Source organism: Pistacia vera, unplaced genomic scaffold (genome assembly GCF_008641045.1).
Source record: "Pistacia vera cultivar Batoury unplaced genomic scaffold, PisVer_v2 Contig164, whole genome shotgun sequence".
Lineage (NCBI taxonomy): Eukaryota > Viridiplantae > Streptophyta > Magnoliopsida > Sapindales > Anacardiaceae > Pistacia > Pistacia vera.
The window spans coordinates 449,925-475,157 of record NW_022195726.1 but is presented as its reverse complement, the minus strand read 5'-3'; the positions used below and the strand labels follow the sequence as shown (position 1 = coordinate 475,157).

Here is a 25,233-nt window from a genome sequence, read left to right as displayed (position 1 = left end):
CGAAGACTTGGTGAAATAAGAGTTGACATTAATGGAAGATTTCGATGCAGTTTCTGTATCTGCTGTTCGAACAGAAAGAGAAGATGATAAATCAAGGTTACCAGAGCAGTAGCAAGGTCCTATGCAGGCCAGGGGCTTAGCCATAAATAATATATAGTGGGATCAAAGTTAAAACAACAATACAATTTTAAATTAACATAAGCATAAATTTTGTATTTATAAAATTCTCATTAACTAGTACATTTATAATTGTTTTTGATGGGATTTCATCTTTTAAAAGTATTGTATAATGACTTTATTATCAATACTATCAAATACATCATTCTCTATATACACAACTAAACTATCATTCAACTATTGATCACTCATTCTATTTCGCAAGCGATTAATCACAAAATTCATTATTGAAAATACTTTCTCTATACTAGCAGTGACAACGGTTAGAATCAATGCTAATTTCATCAACAAATAAACTAATGGAAACGCTCTATCCTTATTAGTTTCAACCATCATTTTTGCTAGATCTCTAATCCTTTTCAATCCCATAAATTTGACATTAGAGTGCATATCCAAAATGTAAACATCAAGTTGAGAGTCAAGTGTCATGAGTTCTAAGTAAGAAAAATCATCAGGATAAAGTTCGGCAAGACGTATCAATTTCTGTTTATCAAAAGCAACAAACGATTCATTTGGACATAAACATACCAAACAAATAAGCAATTCAGTGTTTACTTCATTGAGACGATTATTCAACTCTTGAAGCTGCATATCTAGGACATTATAAAATAACTCAATGCAGCAATGATGCATGTTTGTGATACCTTGAGCCTTACGTTGTGATCGCCCTTGAATAAAAAACTTGTCATCCTCATGATTGGCACAAAAAGAATAAACTTTGCTTAATAAAGTCTCCCATCCATTATCCCTCATCAATTGTAAAGCTTGCTTACATGCTTCAACCAAATTCATAGCATTTGCAATATCTTGATCTTTTTTTTGTAGTGCTTGAGAAAGTTCATTTGTAAAGCCAAGTATATCTTTCATAAAAAATAGACTAAACACAAAGTCAAATGATTGCATCAATTTAAATATGTTTTTTGCATAAAATCTTTGCTCAGAGTATGACCCATCTTTTGCCACAATTTCAAGAACATCGATAATGGATGAAAACATCAAGATTATGCTCATTAACGTACCATAGTGCGAGCCCCAACGCATATCACTAGCACGTTGTAGATTAGCCTCTTGAATTAGAAAGAGCTTCAATAACTTTACAGGCTTGCTTATCTCTAAGAAGATCGCAACGCTTTGATGAAGCACTGACAATATTAACCACAATCACCACGATATTAAAAAGATCATTAACATCATCATGGTTCTTTGTCAAAGCCACAAGAGCCAACTGGAGTTGATGGGCAAAACAATGAATATAATAAGCATATCTATTCTCTTTCAAAACCAATGTCTTCAAACCATTAAATTCTCCTTGCATATTACTAGCTCCATCATAACCTTGTCCTCGCAGTCTAGAAAAACTCAACCCATGCCTTGAAAAGAAATTATCTAGTGTTGCCTTGAGTAAGAGAGTTGTGGTACTAGTAACGTGTTCAACACCTAGAAAACGCTCCACAACAAGTCCATTCTTGTTAACATAACGTAAGACAATAGCCATTTGTTCATTCCTAGAGATATCACGAGATTCATCAATCATTATAGCGAATAATGAATCTCCTAAATCTCTAATGATAACACTTACAATGTCTTTTTGAATCTCAGGAGATGTTAATTTGAGATTATTAGGAGCATTCTTGAAAGCAACAACATTGAATCTTCATCAATTAGCAAGAAATTGTAGAAGCTCGAGAAAATTCCCTTGGTTGTTTGAATCATAGGATTCATCATGACCGAAAATGTAAGTCCTTGCCTTAGAAGAAAACGATACAGTCAACTGTAGCATTTAAACGAGTTCGATACTCTGTTCATGTTGAGAAGAATGTTGATAAAAAATGCTAAATATGTTGGTTGATTCAGTAATGTTTCACACATTCTTCAGCTTGGTTATGAGCACTATTAGAACCTCCAACATGATATTCAATTTTCTTTCTTTTCCAATTTGAAAACCTTGACCAACAAAGCAATCACCACCCCTTTATCACCATCTAGCTTAAAAAGGTAGCAATAAAGAAAAATGCAGCATCTTTGGCTGTATTATATTCCAATCATTGTTCAATTCACTAGACTAAGAAACAACAAACATCTTGAAATCCACCAAATAACTAGAAGGAACTCATGACCCTTAGGTTGACAAGGACCCCTCCAAATATTTCTTCGAATTTGATCTTGAATACTAGGATCATAATCTGAAATTCGGGGTCTTAAGCATGGATCCGTAGGAAGATCTTGCAAATCAACATCCCCTTTTACTTGAATCACCAATATTTTCCTCTTGTTCAAATGATGGATTATTGTTGACTTTCTTTTGAAATATTCTCCATACATTTCAAAACATAATATATTATACTTGATAGAGAAAATACAACAAAATAGCTACGTACTCAGTAAAAACAAACAATAATAATAATCATGTATACAATAATAATTATTAAGATAAGTGGAATTACACAACTACTACAAAAATTTATAAAGCTAATAAATTAAAGATTCTAACAATAGTACACATCACAACTCAAGTATATCTCTTCTTTTTCTAATTTGTAAGTACTTTAACAAAAATTAAATTAAAGTAATAGAAATTGAATTGAAATAGATCTTAATGCAATATTTTTTTAAATATATCTTACATTATATACAGTGGCTAAAATTCAATTGATATGTGTAAAAAATCTATTCAAATAACCCAACACTTGTACAATTAATCCAGTTTTTACTAACACTTGTAAAACAATTAAAATTAACTCTCATTTGAATCAAACACTTTTTTATAACAAATATAAAATGGGTAAAATAATATGGTCCCAAGAATGAAGAACCCATCTTCTCATAAAAAAAAACAATACAAAATTGCCATTGGCCAACTCCAAAATCTATTTGAATCAAACACTTTTACATAACAAGATAAAAATGGGTAAAACAATATGGTCCACGAACTCTCTTCTCCATATAAAAAAACACAAGTTCGGCTATAATGGTTAAACAATGGTCCCAAAGCCAACTCCAAAATCATTTGAATCAAACACTTTTATAACAAAGATAAAAATTAGTAAAACAATGTGGTCCCAAGAACTCATCTTCTCCATATAAAAAACAAAACAGGGGCAATAGGAATGGGTAAAACAATGTGGTCAAGGCCAACTCCAAAATAAGTTTAGAACTATCTTCTTACTTCCTCTAACTTCAAATCATTACAATAAATAAAAAATGGATGCAATTTGTGGTCCAATGACAATTTCATCTTCATAAATCCTAATCTATAATTAATCTTAAACTTTTAAAATAAAATAATACAAATATAAAATGTATATCTTAAAATTGAAGAAAAAAGGGACTGTTGGCTTGATAGGAGGAAGAAATTACACTGTGTTGATAAAGCCATAAAGGAAAAGAATTGACTTTATAGGTTATTGAAGGGAAGAAGACGTTGAGGGAAGAGAATGATGGGTTTCTTTTAGTAGGAGAACAAAGGGTTTACTTTAGTTTCAACAGCCCCCAAACAAAAAAGTGTAATTTATTGGGTATAAATATATAATGTAACTTTTGGTATTTTAATTTATATAGGGGTTAATTTGTAAAATATAGAAAATTTTTAAGTCCCTCGCCCTGGGTAGAATGATTATTACCAAAGTATAAATTTTTTTCTAAAGATAACATAATTAATATTTGTGCATATACTTACCTTATTTTTTACAGTTTTTGAAGGAAAAAATTGAGAATCACTACTGAAATTGGACTCAATAGAGTTCAGGAGCAGCTGGAACATTATCAGAATTTCTTACTTATTTTTTACAGCTTCTGAAGGAAAAATTGAGAATCATCCTAAAATTAAGGACAAAAATTTAACTCAATAGATTCAGGAGAGCTAGAACATTATCAGAATTTGTGATTTGGGTGAAAGGAAGTGTTGTGGAAGAGATCAAATTTAAGAAGCCAGTTACAATTTATATAGACTCTTTTCATTATTTGCTGTGGAAATAACAAGAATAACATATATCCTAAAGTAATCCCAAGATATAGTCACCATTGCAATCACATTTGTATATAAACGAACTACAATGAATTTACACAACATAAATAATCCTTCTCCTTATCTTCTGAAGATAAAATTAATTGGAAGAAAACCACGAAGAGTATTTTTCTTTTCCAATTTAGAGAGAGAGAGTGATTTTTCCTTTGCGTATTTTTAGTAACAGTGAGTAACCCTACTAAAGGAAAACTTTTCTTTTATATGGGAGCGGTCGTGAGAAACTACCTTGGCAGTTTCCATTTCTCAGCCCTTCATCATGGGTGTACTTATCCAATATCTCCCACCATACATGATGGGACTATCTCTCTCGTGCTTCTTTAAGGTTCATACTTTAGTAAATATGCTGTGACCATGCATTCTTCGAGAGCAGTTAATCATATATCTGTTAGGAATATAAACTTCTCGATTGTGAAACTCAGGTTGTATGTTGTATGCAATACCCTAGATTATTATACATTTTTTCTAACAATCTCATTATAAAATACGTTATATTCAATTATGTTTGTCTTTACATAAAAGTAAACAATAATTGGTCGACCAATGAATACACATGATATAGTGTGATAATTCAAAACGTAACTTCCTCTTTTCTCGATTCTTGTAACTTTCATTTAACTGCTTTTCTGAAAGTCCCACAATTGAATTTATCTTAATCCTTTGGTAACACTCTAAGATAGCAATCATTAAATAGAGTTCAAGAAAAGAATAGAGTAATAAGGGTATCTATGAGATTATTCTTAAAAAACTCAGGGTCTCACACAATGTTAAAGTGAGATTTTGACTTCATTACCCCTTTGGTCAATGTTTGCACATGTGGTATGAATCACATGCTACACATTTCCTCCTTTCCCATGGAGTGCATGTCTCTTTTGTAAATGCTGTTTAGATTTCAGTTCAGACTACCTAATGTCTAACTTGAGTTCACTTTACATACTTTTAATTCATCAAAACTCTAATCTGGCAATTAGACAGATAAAGTGATCATTTATCACTTATGGTCACATTCATTTGCATTATTTTAATTCATTTTTTTTTTTAGGCGACGTTAAACATTTTAAGCTTGGCTCTTATTATCACCTAGATAATAAGCTTAAAATTGTTCATCTCCATTCCACGAAGTAATGGAGGGATTGCCTGTGTGAGAAGGCCAATCTTTTAACTGTCCAAAGTTTTCAAAATGGACATATATAATATTACATAATAATATGTATATATGCTCCTTCATGTATGTTCCATAATAATGAATTGAGCATTGAGCAAATTGTTATTTAATATTGATAAGACAATGTGAACAATTTTTGGGAAATCTCAAGTATGAGTTATTCAACACCTACGTAAGCCTAGAGATCTAACATGTCTATTGAAAATCTCTTGGTATAGGTTTGTAAATGGACTGCAACCATGTCATGCGTAGATATGTACTTCATGTTCACCTCCTTTTTGCCACAAGTCTTGCACAAAATTATATTTGATATCTATGGGTTTTTTACCATGATATTTGGGATCCTTAGTGTATGCTATTGCGCTTGACTATCACAGTTTTCTACTGGTTCAATAGCAACATTAATTATTCAGATGATTCAGAACGTCTTAACAAAAGTTCTTGCACTGCAGCTGAAAATGACAAACTCAGCCTCCATTGTAGAAAGGCATGCATGATTGTTTCTATCGCTCCAAGATATGGCCCCACCATTTAGTAAGAAAACATATCCAGAAGTAGATTTCCTTCATCTAAATCTCCTCCCAATCAGCATCGGTGTAGTCTTTAGTGTAAATCATTTCCTGATAACATAATGAGTAATCAGCTTCCCTTTAGATATCTTAAGATTCTCTTCACTGCTTTCCAATGTGTTGTCCTGGGTCAGACTGGTATCTACTTCAACCCAACGGCATAACAGATGTCGGCTCTAGTGCAATCTTGCGTACATGAGACTTCCAACACACTTGTATAAGGAACATTTTCATTTGTTCCTTTCTTGTGGAGTCTCGGACACATTTTACGACTAAAGTCTCCCTTTCGCGATAGGGTTGTTATGGGTTACAATCTTGATATGAAATCGTTCAAGAATTTTCTTAATATGGTTCTTGTGAAGAATACTAATTTTTGAGCGATCTCTTGAAATCTTGACTCCAAAAATATATGCAGCTTCACCCATATTTTCATCTCAAAATGAGATGATAACCATCCTTTGTTTCATTGACAAATCCCTTATCATTTCTAGTAAGTATATCATCAACTATAATGAGAATATAACAAAGTTGTTATTGGATCTCTTTGTATATACACAGTGATCTTCATCTATTATTTTGAAATCATACGACATTATCGCATTATGAAATCGAATATACCATTGTCTTGAGGACTGCTTGAGGCCATAAATTGACTTTAAAAGTCTACACACTTTGTGTTCTTGACCTTCTCTAATAAAACCTATTGATTGGTCCATATAGATTTCTTCTTGTAATTCTCTATTGAGAAAAGCAGTCTTTACATCCATTTGATGCAATTCAAGATCCATGCTAGCAACTATAGCTAGAATAAGTCAGATTGAGGTAAACCACACAACAGGCGAAAACGTTTCTTCATAATCTATTCGTTCTTGTTGTGTATACCCCTTCGCGACTAAGCGAGCTTTGTATCTTTCAATACTGCCATCAGCTTTACGCTTGATTTTGAGAATGCACTTGTTCCCAATGGCTTTGCGTCCTTTTGGTAAATCAACCAATTCCTATACTTGGTTTGATTTTATAGACTCCAATTCTTCTTCCACTGCTTTCATCTATTTTTCCTTAGAAGGGCAATTGAGAGCCTCATTTACATTCCTTGGCTCTTCGTCATCTTGTGGAGTAATTAGAAAAATTTCCCCCTCAATCTCAAATCGTCGATGTGGAACTTGTTTCCTGTTTGATCGACGTATTGGAGATTGATTGGTGTTACTCCCACTTGGACCAGCTATCATAGTTGGATTGCCAGTAGGGAATGATGGAGGATCTGAAACTGATTCATCAACTTCCATATTGCTCCCACTGGGATGTAGTATAACCAACTGATTGTCGGCAACAAAATTGCCTTGGTCTTGTGTTTCATATAGAAACAAGTATTTACCTATCTCGCCCTTCTTAGGAAAATCGGTTTCTAAGAATGTGACATCTCATGATTCAAACTCAGTGATGCTACCACTTTCTTGTTCTCCTATGAAGACATATCCCTTTAAATGTTCTAAGTATCTTATGAAGATACATTTCTTCCCCCTTGGACCTAATTTTCCATATTTATGGGAAATACCATGAACATAGGCAGCACATTCCCATGGCTTTAGGAGACTCAAATCGGGTTTCCGATTTGTCTATAACTCATATGGTGTACTAGTAATATATTTGGATGGTACTCGATTGAGGATATATGTGGTAGTCAATAAGGCATCACCCCAAAAGGTGATGGGCAAGTTTGCTTGTGCCATCATAGACCTCACCATCTCAAGTAGGGTTCTATTTCTTCGTTCTGCAACACCATTTTGTTGCGGAGTTCTGGGAATAGTTAATTGATGTTCTATTCCCATTTCATCACAAAAATTTCTGAACTGATCAGATAAATATTAACGTCCTCGATCGGTTCATAGAACTTTTATCTTTTTATCTAATTGATTCTCAACTAAGATTTTAAACTTCTGAAAGCATTCTAAAGCTTCTGATTTTTAGAAATCAAGAAAACATAACCATATCGAGTGAAATCATCTATAAATGTGATGAAATAAACAGCCCCATGTCTAGCCCTCACATTCATTGGACCACATATGTCAGAATGAATTAGTTGCAATGGAACTTCAGCTCTTATCGCTTTTCCAAATGGTTTTCTTGCTGTTTTTCCAGCTAGGCAATGTTCACAAGTAGTCAAGTCTATTTTTGTTAAGGATCCTAACAAGCCTTCTCTTACTAGTATATTCATTCTTTGTTGGCTAATATGGCCAAGCCGTGCATGCCATATATTCACATCATCATTATTGGAAGATGTAATAAAGGAAAAACAAACATTACTATAATTATAAGCAACGTCAAGTACTATAAAACCATCCGAAATATAACCACAACCATAGTATGTTGTGTCCAAAAATAAATGGACATTAGTACTGGAAAAGTTTAAGTTAAAACCAAGTTTAACAAGTTCTAACATGAAAATCAAATTTCGACGAATATCGGGTGCATATAACACGTCATGTAGGTAAAAGATTCGACCTCCACACATGATCAATGTGCATGTGCCGATCCCTTTAACTTCCACTTTTGAATTGTTACCTACATATATCCATTTTGTTTCCTGTGGTATTCGTTGAAATTCCATGAAAATACTCCTGTCTTTCGCTATGTGGTCTGTTGCTGCTGAATCTACAGTCCACAAAGGATGAGATTCAGTTAGAAAAACAGAACTGGCAACATTTATATAACTTACTTGTGCAAACAAGTAATTTACTTTCTTCGGCTCGCTACAATCACGAGCAAAATGTCCCTTGTTACCACAGTTATAGCATTTCACCTTCGCCATATTTCTCTTCCTGGCAGGATGCTTTCCTTTTCCGTGTTTAAAAAACTTTCTCTTCTTCCCTAGAGCCTTATCAGTATTGCCTTTTCTTTGGGATCCACATTGGAATTTACGTTTAAATCCCTTCCCACCATGTGAACTGGAACCAGCCATATACACATCAGTATTTGCCTTACTCGCATTAAGGTGATCTTCTTCCAGTTCCAAATGGCGTATGGCATCTTCTAAATTTCTGATGCCCTCATTGTGGGTAAGGTGTATTTTCATATGTTCCCAATTTTGAGGCAATGATCTTATGACAGCTTGAACCTATTGTTCATCAGCTAGGACATGACCTGCATCTCTCAACTCACTTATCATGTTTGACAAATGCCGTAAATGTACTCTCATAGTATGTTCAGGCTTTTTTTTATATATGTCAAACTTGATAGTGAGTGACCGGAGTTTGGTAATGGACGTACCGCCAAACTTTGTAGCAAGGGTAGACCACATGTCCTTTGCTAACTCGTAATCCCAGTACTTTTTCATGAGATCATTGTCCATGTTGCTCAACAAAGTGATGCGAGCAGTGGAATTCTTCTTCTTCCATATGTCATAAGCTGCACGGTCTCGTCTATGTTGAGCCGTGACTCCTTCTTCAAGCTCTTCCATAGTTGCAGTAAGAGCTTCAAGAACCTCTTGTTCTTCCAAAACATATTGGATTTTCATGCTCCATATCTCATAATTGTCACCATTAAATTTTTCTCCTTTATTGAGTTCGGCGACAATGTTCTTAGATGCAGATGCCATTTTTAAAAAAAATTACACATTGGATAATGCATGTTATTCAATGCTCGGAACATACATATACATTTAATTAATTATATCAATAATAATTGTATATTAGATTTGGAAACAAAAGTTAACAATGTCAACAATCATCATCCAAAATTTCAATTTCCAATTATCATAGATATAATTAATTGCAATTCTAAAATTATATTTAGACACAATCATATAAATATAATTCAACATAAATTCACATAAAATTTTAATAAAATAAAAAAAATAAAACTAATTCCATTATGTAAATAGAATTCAACATGTAATGAAATTAAAACAAACAATTTCCAAAAAAAATTAAGTGTACTGCCACATTCCTAAAACTGGGAAGGATCTGATAATCCTTATCCTAAGGTCTTTATCTAACTTGTAATTAACCCTAGGCAAGGGAACTCCCAGTTTCTTGTGATGTCCTTTACGAGTGAAGACTCCTATAGATGCACCAACTGTCTTTTTGGCACCCCAATCTATGTACTCCTTGATGTAGTTGTTGACTAAACGTCTATAATTTTTATTGTCATCTTTAAAGTTTTGAACTTTCAGCTTGGTCCAAACCATATCAAGGAGACCAACGAGATTAGGGTAACCAAAAGTCTCTCTTAGAACTTTGTATTTTGACTCATCTTCCTTTAACCCCCCTATCCAGACAATTTCTTGAATCTTTTCATTCACATGAATGAAATGATTTATGAGTTGCACCAACTCATCCTCTGTGTCTCTTAATATCAATGTGTGAGTTTGTAGAGTTCTAATCATGTTCATAACCCTTTCCTTTTGAGCGGGTGTTCTAGCAACCATTGCACGTCTATAACGTAACATTTTTCTGTAACAAATACAAAAAAAAACTATTTATTTATCAAATAAAGGTTAACTATATTTGATAAAAAATATATAAACGTGTTTATGGTTTAATAACAAAAATTAGACTCATAACAACATACCAAGTATGCATTTTTATTCTTTACAGCAAAGAAAAAAAAAAATTTAGAACACTTCACGCACTCTCACGCGCCGCCCATAAGTAGTCACGCGCCTCCATGTGCCGCCCAAAGGCAGTCATGCGCCCTCATGCGCTTGTCACACGCCTCACACGAATTCGGGTCGGGTTGACCCGTTTCACATTTAACCGGGTCAATTTTGACTCGAGTTTGGCCCGTTGACTTGTTTGACTTTACGGGTCAGGTGTTGATCGGGTTTGACTGACCCGTTTGGTCTTATGAGTCAGGCGTTGACTGGGTTTGACTGACCCATTTGACCTTATGGGTTGGGTCCGTGGGTCAACTTGACCCATTTTTATTTTGGTTAGTGGGTTGGGCCGGAAAGGAATATATTGGATTTGTCAGTATAGTTAACACAAAACAAAAATAGCCTAGTGGTTAGGGAATTGGGCTTTTATCCTTGGAGACTTAGGTTCAAGTCTCACCAACCACGCCTATTTGCATGTTTTTTTATTAAAATGAAATAAAATAAAACGAATTGTCATTTATAAGGTTGGATTCAAAGCAACATGTCGGTCCTTGTTGTCTTCAACCTCTGTCCGGGTCTGCAACTGGGTACCCGACCCGGAAATCAACCCATACGAAACCCGAAACTTTAAAGAGGCATATCTAAGTCATTTTAACTCCATTTTTTATGATTCAAAAGCCATTTTCTTCATAATTTCATAAAGAATCTAATAGTCTAATTATCATTACAAAAAAAACAACTTTTTACATACAAAATTTGAAAAATTCAGAACTGCATTTGATAAACCAGTAACATGCTTCAACATTAACAGTATGAATTTAAAACAATATGAACCACGACTCTGATACCAATGTTGGAAATAACACAGAATAACATATATCCTAAAGTAATCCCAAGATCATAGTCACCCATTGCAATCACATTTGTATATAAACGAACTACAATGAATTTACACAGCATAAATATCTCTTCTCCTTATCTTTGAAGCAATAAATTGAATCTGGAAGAAAACCATGAAGAGTATTTTTCTTTTCCAATTTTAGAGAGAGAGAGCGTATTTTTCCTTTGCGTATTTTTGAGTAACAGTGAGTAACCCTTACTAAAAGGAAGAACTTTCTTTTTATATGGGAGCGGTTTGTGATAAACTGCCTTTGGCAGTTTCCACTTCTTACGCCCTTTCATCATGGGTGTACTTATCCAATATGCTTGAAAACGAAACTCAATTTTGCAATTGACTTATTCATGTGATCTCAATCTAGCACCACCTCTGACTACAATCCCAGAGTCAGCCAAAGATAGTGCTGAGGAGAAACTTGACTGAGAAAGAATCCACTGGACTGAGGTAGAAAGAAAGTGGTATCTCTTGCAGAAGAATTGAGGATCAAACTTGAAGCTAGCAGGTCCTTAGCAGAAAAGCAAGATTAGGAACTTGATGCTGAAAAGCAATGTACAGAAGAGTTGAAGGAAGCAATGCAAATGGCTATGGAGGGACATGCACGCATGCTGGAACAGTATGCAGATCTTGAGGAAAAGCATATTCAATTGCTTGCGAGGCACAGAAAGATTCAGGAAGGAATACATGATGTTAAGAAAGTGACTACTAGAGCAGGAGTAAGGGGTGCTAAATTTAAGTTCATAAATGCTCTTGCAGCTGAAATTTCAACATTGAAAGCTGAAAGAGAAAAAGAGAGAAAGAGAGGAGATGTCTCAGGGATGAGAATAAAGGGTTTCAAGCTCAATTGCGGGATACTGCTGAAGTTGTACAAGCTACAGGGGAAACACTTGTACTACTCAAAGAAGTAGAAGAAGCTGTTGCAGCTGCCCAAGTGTGCCTCCTGCTTGGTTGAGAAATTATCATGAAAAGTTCACCTAGTTCTTGCTAGCTTTTCTTTATTGTTTATTTTTTTTGATATATTTGAACTTTAAGGTGCATAGAAATTGCATTACCTGTTATGTGATGGGGATTTTACTTTATCTCGAAGGATTTATGAGCACATTATTCCTTTGTTTGATTAGGATAGTTATTTTTCCCGTACTATATGTAAGCACACTATATTTTTGTTTCGAGGAAATTCATTTGTCTCCGTGAGAGTGACACAAAGATTCTAGAACATGTAGGATTTACGACAGTCATGAATAGAATCCTCACTTAAGAGAAAGCTAACTGATCTTTGCTCATTCTCATATACATTTGTTTTAAATTGATTTAGATCCTTTAGTTTTTGTTTGAGAGGCATATAGACACTATTGTATATGAGCAATTGAGCTTGGCTTTCAGGTTCATTCATAGTTAATTCATGAAGTTCTATCTTTTTCTCAACATTTTAGATACACTGCTTCATTATTCATAGCCTTATTTATGATTATGGCTACGTAACATCCACTTTGCCTTATTTTCTTTTTCTCATGAAACTTGTCTTCCTTGATACTGTACAGGGTGCACTAAGGATACCTGTCTAGGTTCATTCATAGCTTGGATGTTAATCTCTCTACTAAAAGATCGAAATTACTATATAAGACATGATTTTAAGAACTTATTATTCTTTGTTGCTGATGGTTGCAACTAGAGCTGGGCATTTGGGATTGGTTTCAAAAACTCGGTCTTAGGCCTGGTCCCAAAATCGGACTAGGCCTAAGGAGGAGGGCTCGGTCCCTCCACTAGGCCATCCTCCAAGGCCCAGGCCCAAACACTTTTGGTTTATTATTTATTTATATTATTCAAATTTTTCTATTTTTCAATATTATTATCTATTTATTTTTCATTTTAATTATTTATTATTTAATCATAAATTCATAATGGATTCCCGAAATGATTCATTCGGAGGATCATCCCTAAATTAGTTTTACATTCCATCCATTGAAGAAATGGAAGGGTTTAATCCATTTTCACCATTTCCTCTAGAGGCGGCAACTACAATTCAACAATCACATTCGGCCGGGACAAGGTACAGCCAAACACAAGTGAACTGCGACTCAACAGGCATGGGCATGGCCCAACCTGCCCGACTGTCAAAGAAGGTCATGTCCGATGTACTGCGAAAGACAAATGGGGAGGGAGAAGAATAGTGTGGGGTATGTAATTTCTGTGGAACCATTATTAGCGCTGAGAAGGGGACTTCGATGATGCGATGACACTTGGTGAAGAAGCACCCCCAAATAATGCAACTGTCCGGTACATCTTCAACCGGATCAGGTAGGCAAATTCAAACTCAACTTAATTTTAATCTACATTCCTCAACTCTCTCAACAAGGCAATACAATGCACATGTCGCACGAGAGGAAATAGCAAGATTCATAGTTGCTACGAACTCTCCCATTTGTTTATCTAAAAATCCTTATTTTATTCACATGATTAAAACTGCATTTTGTCCAGCATATACCCTTGTTAGTAGAAGAATAAGTAGAAGAGATGTACTAAAACTTTATAACAAAATAAATAATAAACTTAAAAACGAATTTCAAAATTTTAGGAATATATCTATTGCATTTACATTAGACATATGGGCTTGTAGATCAAAAACAGATTTTTTAACTGTCACAATACATTTCTTAGATCATAGTTGGGGTTTACAACAAATATTGATGGGTTTTAAACCATTATATGAAAAACATAGTGTTGACACTATTTATTTTACAATTCTTGAAGTTTTGCAAGAATATGTATTAACTGATAGAGTTGTAGTGCTAACACTTGATAATGCAACTGCTAACACCACGACAATCTCTTTATTTGAAAAGAGATTGGATTTGCGTGGTGAAGGCAATTTTTTTCACCAGAGATGTGCTTGTCACATCATCAATTTAATTGTTAAAGCAGGTTTAGATGCTATACATTCGAAGATGGAGAGGGTGCATGCAGCTATCGGATTTATCGTCGATGGTAGCAATAAAAGATGGCAGGAGTATGTCAAATATTATAGGTAAGAGGACCAACCAGTTCGACCTTTGAAGTTATGTACGGACATGCCTATCCGTTGGAACTCCACCTACTTGATGTTGGAAAAAGTTTTGCCAACCGCAAGACAAATTATAGATTTTGTCAACTGGAAGAATCATCTAGAGGAAGTTGTCAGCTATGATGATTGGGCGGTTTGTGAACCTTTTTATTAATTTCTTAAAATTTTTTCTGATTCCACTAATACATTAAGTGGTATTTATTATTCGACTGCTAATTTAGCGTTAGATATTTTACTTCACATTTCTAAAACTTTTGCTAAATATACATATAATAACGTTTTAATGGAAATTATTTTAAAGATGAAGAAAAATATGAGAAACATTGGTTAGATATTCCATTCTTATATGAATTAGGCCTTGCTGTAGATCTTATGTTTAAATTACACGTAGTTAACTGTAAAATTACTGAGATAGGCCAGCATTTAGGACATTATTATACATCTTATTTGACTGACTTTCAGCAAAAATTGGAAAGCATTTTTTCTTTATATCAGAACAGGTACAATGGAAGTAGAAGTAGAACGTCCAGGAGAGACAATCAAGACCTTGATGAAGACCTCCATCAAGGATCGAGCATGTGGACGTATATGGAACATGGTGGAAGTAGCAGCTTCAACTTGTACATACATGGACCAAATGAGCTGAATCACTACCTACAAATGGACCTGTCCTACATGGCGATGAAGGAGAAACGTGAGATGGATTTGCTTCAATGGTGAAACCAACATCAAAGTCGATTCCTCATTGTAGCCCAAATGACACTTGACATTTTATTTGTGCTGGTTTCTACAATTGCATCCAAGTAAGCATTTTCAACTAGTGGCCAAATTGTTGAAGACAGAAGATGATCTTTAACCGATGAGATGATTGAAGTGATAACGTGTTTACGAGATTGGACTCATGCAGAGAGAAGACTACAACAGCACCCTGAAGATCCTGAACTACTCGAACTCTTTAGGAACACATATTTTAATGATTTAAATATTGTTAACGATGAAGATGAATAATTTAATAAAAAAATAATTTAATTGTTTATTTGTGAAGCGTGAATGTGTAATTGTGTGAATATTACATTTATGTTAAAATTAACCATTAATTAATTAATTATTTTTTAAAATTAATTAAACTTTTAAAAACTTACTAATCTACCCCTAAAAATTACTAAACCCCCCTACAGAATTTCATTTCGACTCTAAAATATAAAATAAAAGATAGGGGGGAAAATAAAAGTTTGTAGGCCACCGGACCAGTTCGGGTCCTGAAATTGTTCATGGGCCTGGGATCCCAGGCCCATGAGCGACTGGTCCCAAATGGGACCAGTCTCAAAGGGACCAATCCCAAACGGGCCCAGGCTTGTGCCTGCTTGGGACCAGTCCTTGACCAGCTCTAGCTGCAACTTCTTTCAAAATATGGTTTGCATTAGTTTGTTGGACAATGATTTATTCTTAATTATAACCTTAGCATGTTTTTACTTATTGAATACTCCATATCGGATGGATAACTTCCCAGTAGAACTTTATTATCAATTTTCCACTTGAAAATTATTGGATTTTTTTTTCTATTGCTAAATGATACATTTTAGCTTATACTTTTTTCTATTTTTCTTTTTTTTCAGAAGCGAGCTATAAAAGCCGAACAAGAAACTGCAAAGGCGTACAAACAAATTGATCAATTGAAGAAAAAACATGAAATTGATATTAGGACTCTTAATGAAATCATAGCGGAGTCTCGTCTACCCAAAGAAGCAATACAACCTGTTTATAACAATTCTGATGTGGCCAAGTACGATGTAGAGGAGCCTCATGATGAAGGCGATCAGCAGTGGAAAGAGGAATGCAAGCCATTTTAGACTGAAGATAGCAAGTTATCGAAACTTGCAGAACCCTCATCATGGTTCTCTGGTTATGATCGATGCAACATATAGAGATGGAACTCATCAGAAAATCAGTGTATGTATTACTATATAGTTCTATTATATAGCTTCAAAATTGTTGCATTTTTTATATGTTCATTCCAATTGTGAGGATCAATGTCTTGGTTGGTTCTCTTACTATGCGTTTTTATTTTCAATTTCAGATTTTGTAGTTCATAATAGTTGAATGAATTATTATTTTGTTTATTCTTTTGTATTTGCTAGAACACATTCTTTTCCAACTTATCGTATAGGCAACCCAAATTGAACTAGCTTTCACATTTTTTGTTACATGTATTGCTGGTAAATAAAATGAGGGTTTTAGCAGAGGTGTAATGGATATGGTGGGACCAAAGTTGTAGAGACAAAGGGAGAATAGCAAGATGTTAAGAAAATTGAGGTCCATTTATTTGTTTGGTTTGAGTGTCAAGAAGATGGGGAGCAATGTTGAAGTAAATGAGAGAAGTATGTTTACTGTCCCACTGTGGGTCATGAAGACCATAAAACAAAAAGCTTGTGGCCTTGTCTTCTTACATCTATCTATCTTCTACCTGTGGACCATTTCTAAACCACAACTAGTCTGCCTAGACAATTTTGGGGATAGAATTAGAATGAAACAAGTATGCTTCTAAAACCCTAGTCATACATTATACTATTAGGCAAATAAAGAGCAAAGAGGAAAATGGGTTTGAAAGTAACATCTAGATGTAAGAAGTAGGGTTGGGAAAACAGGTTAGTGTGTTGTTTGTGTCGTGTCATAACCGTGTCGTGTCAAATAAGCCTTAGCTCGAAATTATAGTAGTAAATTAAATAGGATGAAGTTACATAAGTAGATCATCAAGGCATAATGAAAGCTGAAATCTAACGGGGAGTGAAATATCCTATGTAGTAATAAAATGTTTCCACCTTGATTGCTGAAGCTATTTGATTTTGACAAATATAGTTACTGCTTCTCATATGCCAAGAAGGATTTTCTGGAGTTATGACAAGATTCCTTTTGAGTGTCTTAGTGGATCAATTAAGGCTGAGAAGCGTTTTTCTCCTATAAGAAATTTTAGTGCGCCATCAATCACAGGGAGATTCAATTTTTAAGCTAATGGAAATGATGCTTTTTGAAAGCGATTTTTCGTTTTTGGGCTCCAATGTTGTACGAAACATAATCTTCTCTATCTCTGTCTCTGTCTCTGTCTCTGTAGACAGACAAGCTCTGTAGTGGGCATAACAGACTTATCTCTTTCAACACTTACAGAGGAGACAATTCTATTTGTAAGAAGTCATTGGACTCATCCTAATCTTGTTTTCTCTTTCTTGAAGAGGTTTGTGTATAGATTTATAATCTTGATGATGACTTTCATTCTAAATTCTTCCTTTTAACTATCTAGTTCCATATGGAAATTTGGAGTTTTCAGATGACTATTTAATGACAATTTGTTGATTTTGAACTTCAAAGTTCCAACCTAATGATCAATATGATGTGATAAACACAAGCAGTCAGTTGCATAAAATTTTAAGCTTTTAATCATTAAATCAGTAAAGATTAATTGACTAAAATTTTGAACAACATGCAGATATTGTATCATGTCTCTTTTCTCTGTTCTCACTTAATGCACATTGTTTCTCTCCTTATTGAATGTCAGTGCTCTTGATTTTTTAATATTTTTATTTTGTTTTTGTGTCTATGTAATAGAACCATTCTTACCCCTATCCTAGTATTGAGCCTAAACCATTTGAAGAAGGTGAATACCTGGTTCAAGCATTTTTTTCATCTCGGTTTGGTAGACAAAGGATGTGGGTGTTTGCAGTCTATCTGTGTCGTTTGCTTGGAATAAGAAAAACTTTTGCTGCTTTTGTGTCTGCAATTTGTATTTGCCTTACTTTCTTGTTACATTGTTTACTTCCAACCAAAATGTTGTTTCAATTGACTTCCTGATCAGGCTAATGGTGAAGCTGAAATTTTGGACCAAATATTTCAAAAGTTGTATTTTTCCAGGCATCCTGTTCTCGTTGCCCAGATTACCCATATGCTTAATTCTGAAGCTTATGGAAATACTGCTTTTACTTTTATGATCTATACAAGAGTTGGGGAAGTGCTTTTGATTTTTATGGCTATTGATACTATGAGCTTTATGAAATTATCTACTAACCAATTTTTTACTCTTCACACTAGTGGAAGTTTTACCATTGGGCTTCGAATTTTTTTCTTAACCTAACATTGTGAGAAAGATGTTGATCTTTTTCTTTTAATCTTAAATGGGTTTTTACTAATTTCAAACTTGAGGCTGCAGGAAAGAAGGCAAAAGAGTAGAAATTGGTTAATTAGGATGCTTACGGATACCATTCGTGGTCTGTTAATGATTCTAGATGCCCAAAATATGGTCAGAAACTTGTTCTGTTTGTCTCATAAATTTTTCATTCATCCCTGCTGTTATATTCATGTTATTTTGTCGTGCTTTTGAGAAGTTTACTGGTAGTATTTCTTTGTCTCATATTTTGTTCTTGTAATCATTTTCTCTTCTGTAGTTTACTTGTTTATGCTTCGTTTTCTAGATGCATTAGTATAGTTTTTCTTTGAAATGTAAGCATGAAGCCATTTATCAAGCAACACTGAAAGGTCATGACTTTTCTTCTTATATTGCTTAGTTTATCTTATTATGTTTCACCTTGTAGATTTTTATTGTAATTTGTATCTGGGAAGCTATTGGAGGACAAGAATTCTTAGATTAGTATGAAAGCTGTACTAAAAATTTTAAGTTAAAAACTTCATAGCTAGGGCTTACCATTATCTTATTTATTTGTCTTTCTGTTTGAAATTGTCAAGTAATAAATTTGGTGTCATTAAGAATATTATGAATTTTTTGAATGCTAATTTTCCAGTTGCATTGATAACTAGAAACTGGGGGCATGGAGGGATGTTTTTGATGCATTCAAAAAACTTTATGTAAACATTGCTAATTCATATCAAAGGGCTTTTGTGTTAAGGGATATTAATCTTGGTGATCTGCATCGTCTACAAATTAATGGTTTCCTTTTATTTTCTTTCTAACCTTGTGTTATATATTGTTTTTTCCTATCTAAATTGCTTCCCAGGGCACACACAAACACTTATGAATTATTTGAATAAAAGATTGTTGTGTATAATCCAAGGCATAAACTCCTCAGAGTGATATATATATTTCTTAACCTGGAATGTTGATTCTAGTTAGTCGTTGGCACCTAGTTTTGTCTGACTTGAATTGAGTATTTTTATTTTTTAATGACAAATTAGGTGGCTTAGTTTCTTCATGTTACAAACTACAGTCTTGGTTTTAATATTTTGTCTTAATGCTGAATTTTGACTGATAGTTAGATTCACATCGGATGTCTCATTTCCTTTATGGCTATTTTAGTAATTATATGACAACATATAGTTGCCAAAACAAAATTACTTACAACTAAAAATTTAGTTATATAAAAATAATTTGAACACCCCAATTGTTTCTTGTTACCGAGAAGGTGGGGCGCCAAAAAATTGCAATTGCTTCGGGCAACTAAATTCAATTTAGTTGTTATATATGAGTTTTGGAAACTATTTTTAATTAGTAAAATAATGTGTTGTTGTTGCTATGTTTTCTTGTAGTGTAAACAAATACAAAATAAAATAACTAAATACTTCTGATCTCCAGAAGTTTTTCTTAGTTTGTGAGTGTGTTTCTGGAATTTAATTGCGAGAATAACAATTCACCTGTTACCATTGCTAACATGACCAAGTATATTCTAATCAATTCTAAGATTATCCAAACCTGTGAAAATATGTCTAAATCCTTCCAACATGAATTCTAAGATTCCTAAGTCTAAACTAACTCTGAAAAATATATCCTGTGGAATATACTCAAACAAGTTAACCAGAAACTCAAATATATATATATATATATTTTACCGATTGTTTTGTATAACGAAATAAACCAATCAACTCAGGAGGATGACTTCTAGAATTAGTCTCTACACAATTCTTCTTTAGGAAATCCATTCTAAAAATCCATCACATAAAAGTCCTTTCGACTCATTGTGCTCTAACAATCCTCTCCTCTGGCTATTTTGTTTCAAAACACTAAGTCAACAAAATAATTAGAGTACTACTAAAATATACTCATTGTTAGGGCAAAAAATCGTCTTGAGCTTGACGAGACCCAATAATGAAATAAACATGTTACGGCCCAAGGCCTCAACTCAATCCCGATTGGGCCTACGCTTAAAATCACCTTGTGAACTACCCACTCTACGAGTTGAGCTATCCTATAAGTTAAGCTATAAGTTAAGTTAAACTGGGTTTCAGCCCATTAGCCTGCAACAGTCTATAAATAGGAAATCAGAATCCCATTCTATTTCCTCTTCTACTAAGATTCCAAATCTTACTCAAACTATTAAACTTAATCTGATAAGGTTAAGAAATCATATTTTTTTCTTGATAGGGATTATCTCCCAAAAAAGAGGACTCAATGTCCTACTAGGATTTCAGCCCCTTGGGTTCACTATAAAAACAGAGGCTTGCCCTCTCATTAGGCATGCAATCTCTAACACATTACTCAAAACCATCTATTCGCTCCTAAAGTTCTTGCTCTCAAGAACCTGACGCCTCCGCCGTAGTCCTAGCCTCCGACAAGACTCTTGGTAATTCTTCATCTCCATAATTCTGATCAAATAATATCTTTTACCTTCACTGACTTGAGCGTCGGAGTGCCTACGGCAAACACCACCCCGACATTTTCCAGAAGCTTCACGCTTGTCCTTTCATGTGTGTAGGTCTAGCGGATTGTCAGTGGCCTCAACCTCACGGGATCAGACCCTATTTTCATGACGGTAGATTTTTTGCATCTACAGTTTTGCGCCCACTGTGGGGCCCTGACAATCATCTGCAAACGACTACTTACAACATGGGAGGCGACACGGAACTCCTTTTGACTGACAATGTTAATCAGAAAATCCCATCATGATAAGAATTTTTTTTCTTTATTTTTCTTCGTTTGTTTTATCTATTCACATGCCATATTATATCTATTTGGCATATCGTAATTTATTTTATATTATATCCATTAAGCAGGTAGTATAAGACCTTGAAGCTCAGATTATTGTTCTAAATTAATAATAGAATAATAATGTGTCAGAGTTTAAAGCGGTGTTCCTAAACCACTTGATTCATTGACTTTGCTTCAACAATCTCTCTTCTCTAATCCTTTGTTCAGATAAGGCAATAGCTTCTATCTCTAACCTCTCTGCGCGCGCCTTTTCACTTCAATCATCAAACCACCAAGTGGTCCGCCACCGTTATCAGAGCTTTGCAATGCATTACCTGCCATAAAACCAGTCAATTTGTTCATTCAAGAAGATGTCGCAATACGCTAGCATCTCCAGGACCTCTGCTCCATTAGAAGGTAACTCAAACTCGAGCAACCTTGATCCAATCCCAATTCAACTTCACAAAGATTTGCCACCACTTTGAAACCCAAAACCTGTCCACCTGTTCTCTAAAATCGCCCTAACAGCTTCTCCAATCACACAGTTAAATCCTAAAAACACAACAGTAATCCTCTCAAAACACCCAAAGTCATCTACTAAACACGAAGAGAAACCCCCCAAACAAAACCTGCTTAAGTGACGCCACCCCACTCTCGCCTAATCTCCTTACCCCCACCGTATTCCAAAACTCCAAACTCAAACCATCGCCCCTTCCCAACCAATACATATCAACTCAAGCCACCTTCATATCACAATCTCTAGCACACCTGTCACAAAAGCCCTCATGCTCCACGTTGTTTGCAAACTTTCCACCCCCCACTACAACTCAGCAACACTAAACAACACAAATAGTCCACTCAATGATATTTGGGTCTGCACATACAATATCAATGTGCCCATTCGGTTCAGCCCAAAAGTGAATCACGTGCCCACTCAACTTCAACTGGTTCAACTTCGACATAGAAAGTAACACCCCTCTCTCCACTCGGTAAAGCAAGCATGGGTTGCAACACTTGAAAGGGAAAGGTATATGTCATTATCTCCTTTTAACTACCACTCTATTTGGTTAAATCTTTCTCTATTCGGCCCATTACTTAAATACATGCAGCCCATTTTTCCATTTAGCTCACTTTTAATTCAGTCCGTAACACATGCACATCATGCATATTGACTCTCCATTCGGCTCTTTGCTTAAAACATGCATACCACGCATGTCACTGCTCTAGCTTCAATCAAATGTTTTCAACTACAAAGTCGGTCACGTCGACTGGGCCATATAGCCCTCAAAGGTTTCAACTACAAGTCGGTCACGCCGACTCGACTGCAAGCTCTATACAAGCTCCACTTGGCATACACCTTTAATCGGCCCAAACCGATTTAAAGTTTACACCTTCAATTGGCCCAGACCGATTCATAAGTTTACACCTTCGATCGGCCCAGACCCATTCATGAGTTTACACCTTCGATCGGCTCAGACCGATTCATGAGTTTACACCTTCGATTGGCCTAGACCGAGTCATGAGTTTACACCTTCGACCAGTTCAAACCGAGTCATGAGTTTACACCTTCGACCAGCTCAGACCTATTCATGAGTTTACACCTTCGATCGGGCCAGACCGATTCATGAGTTTACACCTTCGATCGGCCAGACCGATTCATGAGTTTACACCTTCGATCGGCTCAGACCAATTCATGAGTTTGCATCTTCGATCGGCCCAGACCGATTCATAAGTTTATACCTTAGATTGGCCCAAACTGATTCATAAAATTACACCTTCGATCGGCCCAGACCGATTCATAAGTGTACAACTTCGATCGACCCATACTTATTTATAGATTTACACATTCAATCGGCCCAGACCGATTGAAGGACTTGCACCTCAAATCGACAAGTCATCGACCCAATCCACATAATGATCCATCCGACCTAACGAGCTGCTATCACTAATCCGCTCATTCTACACTCATTCGATTAAATCTACTCTCTAAGCTAAATACTGTTTAACTTAGAGAGTGGGGGGCTAACTGTTAGGGCCAAAAATTGTCTTGGGCTTGACGAGACCCAATAACGAAATAAACATGTCACGGCCTAAGGCCTCAACCCAATCCTGATTGGGCCTACGCTTAAAATCATCTTGTGAACTACCTACTCTACGAGTTGGGCTATCTTATAAGTTAAGCTAAGCTGGGTTTCAGCCCATTAGCCTGCAACAGTCCATAAATAGGAAATCAGAATCCCATTCTATTTTCTCTTCTACTAAGATTCCAAATCTTACTCAAACTATTAAACTTAATCTGATAAGGTCAAGAAATCATATTTCTTTCTTGATAGGGATTATCTCCAAAAAAAGAGGACTCAGTGTCCTACTAGGATTCCAACCCTTTGGGTTCACTATAAAAACAGAGGCTTGCTCTCTCATTAGACATGCAATCTCCCATAGTCAATCTACACAACTCAAAACTATCTATTTGCTCCTAAAGCGCTTGCTCTCAAGAACTCGACGCCTCCGCCGTAGTCCTAGCCTCTGACAAGACTTCTGGTAATTCTTCATCTCCTTAATTCTTATCAAATAATCTCTTTCAGCTTCGCTGACTTGAGCGTTGAAGTGCCTACGGCAAACACCACCCCAACATTGTCCTTTCATGTGTGCAGGTCTAGCGGATTGTCAGTGGCCTCAACCTCACGGGATCAGACGCTATTTTCATGACGATAGATTTTTTTGCATCTACACTCATGAACAAGACTTCAACATATACTCACAACAACATCTATTCTTGTCCTGATCTTGTAATCTTCAATGTCGAATTTCTTTTTATGAATATTTAATTTCTTTATTCTTGCGCATGTAAAACTTAAACACAAAATTTGAATTGCATAATGTGTTGTAAAACAAATTTAAGTACTCAAATATCAATCCATCATTTGACATTCTTGATTCCTCTATAAATCAATCATCATGTGTTAATAACTCCCCCTAATGTCACAATTCGTTTTCTCTTCAAGAATGACAATCCTCTCTGTTCTCAGGATGAAATTTTCTCTATTCTCAAGATAAAATTCTCCCCCTAAATATGTAAAGGTCAAACTTCACTTCTTATGCTAAGATAAGAATTATCTTTTTTTATTGAGACCAGGAATTATCACATTTCTTTCCCCCATTTAGAAAGAATCATTACATTTCTCTCTCCCTCTTTTTGGAAAAAAATAGACAAAGGTGTGTTATCACAGATAATTAAGGAAACAAGACAATAATGCAAATGACTATCATAACATAATCTGCTTTTCGAACAATACAGGTTAATACAAAAAATAAAGGACCTTTAAATCCTTTCAGTAATCTATGTACTATAGCACATAAAATAAACATATAAATTATATCAAAGTTAGGAATACTCAACAATCATCCATCATGGCAATTTAATCTCCAAGAAAATGATGAACAAGTCAAGTCACATCTTGACATAACTCAATAACTGTCTTATCCAACTCGTCAATATGATCAAAGCAAAGTTATCTGTATGAATTCCAACTCTATAAGCTCTACACAACTAAGTAATCAGCCCACCAAAGAGTAATGACTCTCGTTCATTTCGCGTATGCGCTACTCTACATATTAACCTATAAATGTAACTTGCAAAGTCTATCCTCAAGGATCTAGTCATAGCATACATCAACTGCAATCTTTGTTTGCTGATGGTCGATATGTGTGAGACTAGATCAACATTGTTATATACAATGTCCCTCACTATCAATCTTGGAACAGTGTAGGTCTTATTGAAAAATGTGATGGCATCTCTATCAAAGTAGCATCCACAAAATCAAAAGCCTGAGCCTCTAAAAGGAAA

General features: G+C 35.0%; 1 pseudogene; it reads left to right on the top strand.

Moving 5' to 3' along the window:
* The window catches only part of LOC116125401, a 47,827-nt pseudogene extending 31,200 nt beyond the window's left edge, over window positions 1-16,627 (top strand).
* The last annotated feature ends 8,606 nt before the right edge of the window (window positions 16,628-25,233 follow it).